The sequence below is a fragment of the Mus caroli genome, chromosome 2, assembly GCF_900094665.2.
Source record: "Mus caroli chromosome 2, CAROLI_EIJ_v1.1, whole genome shotgun sequence".
Lineage (NCBI taxonomy): Eukaryota > Metazoa > Chordata > Mammalia > Rodentia > Muridae > Mus > Mus caroli.
The window spans coordinates 128,650,704-128,655,604 of record NC_034571.1 but is presented as its reverse complement, the minus strand read 5'-3'; positions in this window follow the sequence as shown (position 1 = coordinate 128,655,604).

Sequence of the window (4,901 nt, the reverse complement as noted above, 5' to 3'; positions counted from 1 at the left end):
AGATGGTTGTGAGCCACCATGTGGTTGCTGGGAATTGAACTCAGGATCTCTGGAAGAGCAGCCAGTGCTCTTAACCACTGAGCCATCTCTCTAGCCTGGAATATGAGCTTTTGTTTGTGTGAATCTTGTCTATAAATACTACTCTTAGAAATTAAAACAGTAATTTTCAAATATTTACCAGTCCAATCAAGTAGCACTCAACCTATCACATACTAATATTTAACTAATATAGGTTACATAGTAATATAGGTTAATATAGTAATATAGGTTAATAGTAATTTTAAATCCAAAAATGACATCAAAATATTGGTAGAGTGGCACTGTTTATATCATTCTACATCTTTTAATGTCTAGCTTCATAGAGTCATCTACATTCTGAAAATTTTCCTTTTAATCTGTTGTGATGTTATTTATACACACACATACATACACATGTACACAATGCATGCACCCATGTGTACGCACATGCGCGTGCACACACATACACACACACATACATTGATCATCTACAGAGGTGAATTGGAAACTAGAGATGTTTCCATGTCATTATGCAAGCTCTTGGAATCACAGGATGGACCAAAGGTGTCTGGAATGCATTCTGAGAACCACTTCTACACTCCATTCCCATCAGGCCAGGTCACACGAGGGAAACTGTTCTAAGCTACTCGAAGATTTTCTGTTATTGGAATTATAAAGAAACCACATATGTTGATGTGGTCCCCTTTTGATGTAACTTTGGTTTCCACTATTTTAATATTAAGAATAAATAACATGTGTCTTGATGAACATTCAGATTCCTTTCTTTTGGAAAGAAATTTCTTGGGACATAAGGTAAGCTAGTGTTTAGCAAAACAGACTTTTGAACCTTGGATCTATACTTGTCTGATGACTTTTATTGTTATTTCATTGTGATAGAGTCTAAATATGTCCAAGATGAAGCATCTTAGGAACTGAACTCCAGCTCTTATTCCTATGCAAGTCAGTCAAAGATAGGAATGTGAAAGGGACCTTGCCTGTTTTACTGGCACAGGCATACAGGTTTCTTTTTGTGCAGAAATAATGGTGCTGCTGTTTAAAGCTTCCTATCAATGGTTTTCACTATTCTGATGGAACAGAATGCTTTTCATGAAATATTAAAGAAAAAGTTTCATAAATATTCATGTCATCTGCATCAACCTCAGATTTATACTAAAGGTGCAACTATTAAAGTGTGCTTGGGGTTCTTCAAAACTAAGAGTATCACGGAAAAGTTCAAAGAAATGTGGTCCTCATACAGAGTTGCAGGAGAGAGTACAAAGGAAAAGCTGTTTCAGGTTTAAAATGATGTATCCTTAAAGAACACCAACAATAAGAAACATCTATTCTTCATTCTGCACATGCTCCTAATGTTGACAGACCCACTTGTTAAGTTCCTGGTGGCCTTTATGATGGTGACTATTTTATTTTTTGCATTGCTGAGGATCGGTGCATGTCCCAGGTTTGTACCCCAACACTGAATGGCTTACCCAGTTCTGGACTTCATTGAAAAGGCACTATTGGATTTGAAATATTTGTTTTGTCTTGGAATTGAAAACATATTCTGCAAAAAGCTTATTTTAGTATTTTTCAGTCAGGTATTTGAAGATATTTCCTGCTTATGAAGTTACACAATTATAAATCCTAAATTTCACCTTACTGGAAATACTTCAAATCATCCAATAATGGTGAACAGCCCATTGTTCTTTGAAAATCAAAGGCAACTTTGAGGAGGCTTCCTTCTCGATACTCCTGGTTGACCCCAAATTCAGAGATCCATCTCCCTCTGCTTCCCAAGTATGGGGATCAAAGGTGTGTGCTACCACTGCCTGGCTGGAGAGATTGTGTCAGGACAGAATATTGTGTAGTGGGCTAGAAAAGATGAGTGTTATCCTTCCATTAACAATGAATGGTTAAGCGGAGATGGGTTACGTGAGTAGACAAGGTTAGACTAGAAATGCAATACTGTGTTCAATAAAGTGGATATTATTCTTTATCTGGTAGATATGAATTCCTTGTGTGCAGATGGCATGGAAATATGATTAGGACCATCATTTGGCAAAACTATTCTGTGTATATGGAAGGGATTTGAAGGGAACAGAAATTGAATAGGTGAAAGTGGAAACATTTAGTTCTTTGGAAAGTTAGTTATGTCAAATGATGTTTTGTTGGAGCACACACGTCAAAGGATGTGGTTGTCATTCTAAATCAAACACGGGAAAGACTTTTTCCCGAAGCAGATACATGTGAAAGGATGTTTGGATATAGCAAACACGTGAAAGGACACTTGATGAAGGAATATAAATATGACCTCACAGACAGTAGGAGATGAACTCAGCATTGGTTTGGTTTGCTCTGCTGCATTATTCTTTACTAAGGACAACACACAAGTATTGGTTCACCATACACAGCAATGTTGAGTTCAACTTGTGATAACACCGCCATTGAGAGAAACTCACCCAAGAACTGATCTTTAGGTTCCTGCACCAGCTTGCTTCTTTTGCAGCCTCGCCTCAGGCTGATTGGCAATCCTGGTGACTTCTTCAGAATTGAACTACAGTTGCTGGTCCATGCCTGATGTCTACTTGCTGAAAGAGTTGGCCTGAAGCTGCCTGATGCTTGGCTGCCTAGAGGACTGGTCTGTAGCTTCTGAATTGTGTTTGGTGTTTGCTACAGGACTGAACTGCTGCCAAAGTGTGGGAAGCTGTCCTTATCAATCTGCAATCACCATTACAAAATGGCGCCGGTTTCCGTTGTGCCTACGGTGGCCTAACTGGTAAACAAGCAATATGCGCATGTGCAAGAGTGTGTTCGCGCCCATCCCTGGGCATGCTGAGAGAGCAGCCAATCAGGTGTGGACATGCCACACTGAGGTGTATATAAGCAGCACCTTTTTGGGGCTTGGGGTCTTCCTCTTCATGCTGAAGCTAGCGTAATAAAGAATTGCTGCAGAAGGATCCGGTTGTTCGAGTGTGTGTTCTTGCTGGCGAGACAATAGCGCGCGAGACCAAAAAAGATCAAGCTCACGCCCAAAGAACTACTGATGAACAGGTCCACTGCCCCAATAGCCTAATAACGTTTCTCTTCCACTATCTCTGCTGGATGGTGGGCTAGAGGAGAGGTGGAACCATTATTAAAAGTACGTTGCAAAAAAAAATGTATGCTTACAAATAAGAATGCTCAAACTCCTGGGTGTCAAAGAAGCAGAGAAGTTTAAAGGAAAGAGAAAAATGCTTCTCAGAACAGGGAGGTACAATTTGTAGATGTGTCAGCAGCTGGGAATGGGGGCTGATGAGGCCAAGCAGAACAAGATTGCCCCAGGTTAAGCAGTGGCTAGGATTGCTCAAACACATAGGGAGAACAGATGGAGAACTGGGCTCCATTTTTTATTAATTACACACAATGTGAACACTGTCTGTCTAAAGCTTGATATCTCTAAGGAGGAAAGATTGAGGGTCTCCTCACAAGGGTATAAGGCATTTCACAAGCATAATTGAGGACATGTGATTGGATGAAACAACTGAGGGAAAAACAGATCTCTCAACAAGTGATCAATTATAGATTTCATTCCTGTTTTCAATTACTTTCCAGGAAGCTCATTGCTGAATGTTAGACCCAGGTGCAGACAGTTCTGTAGGTTTTCTGAAGGATGCTCTTGTACCCTATAATTTGAGCCCCCTTTAAGCCTTGGGGCTTGAAGATTGTGCATAAAACATTTGAAAAACTATGTTTCACAAATTCTCCCATGTACACATTCTTCATATTTTACCATCCCTTAAGTCAAGAGATGTGTTAGTGATCATTGGGTGGCATGTAATTTGACAGGCAGAATATCTTTATTCTGTGAGATCCATAAATATGGGGTGCCCAAAGGCACCCCATCTAAAAAGAAATCAAATGAAGTTTTCCGAGTCCTAAACTGAAAACAAAATTCCTATATACAGAAGCCAGATAACAGCGGAAACTCAGGTAAGTCTTGTGGCTTAGTAAAACCAGGCTCACTTTGCATTTCTTGGGACTTAGCTCCAGGAGACAGCAGGATCCTGGATTTGTGAGGCTCCACTGTATTAGAACAACTATACGAGACACCCAGACAAAGGTGGTGTCATGGTGGAATCCAAGGTGGCACAGCCAAGATCCAGTACATCTGTATACACCAGAAAAATGCTAAAATGAACAGCCACGATGAGAACAGTGACAGTGATCTTGAAAAAACTAGTTAGTAAGGCTCACTCTACAGAGCTTCAGAGGAGGGCCTTTGGGATTGTCTGGAAGACCAGAAGCTCCTCCCGCCTAGCAGATAACAAAGAGCTTCCTTTGTAGCCAGATATCAACTAGAGGAGGCCATAAGAACTGCTAGAGGAGACAGTGCTCTGAATAGGACTGGGCACTAGAGCAACATGCCTTGAAACACAACAGTGTTCTAATGCTAGAAGAAAATGAGTCATTTTAATTATCAAGGTTTTTTTTTCTTTAATAATTATAGAACTTGGGTGCATAAACTTGTAAAAAAATGTGTCTGTGTGAGTGTCTGCCACATGTGTGTGGGTATGTACAGAGGTAAGAGGGGATCAGATCGCCTGGGGCTGGAGTGACCGCTGATCATAGGCCACCTGGATGTGGGTGCTGGGAATTCAAGCCCTGGTCACCTATAAACACAGCAAGCACTTTTGGATGCTGATCCACCTCCCTAGCACACAGCAAAGGTCATAATTTTGCTGTTATATGTGTTGACTTTAATGTTGTTCCAATAGATCCTTTATGGGTAAATATGTTTCAAATACTCCACAGACCACATGAGGCTCAAGAAGAAGGAAGGCCAAAGTGTGGGTGCTTCGGTCCTTCTTGGAGAACAAAATACTTGCAGGAGCAAATATGGAGATAAA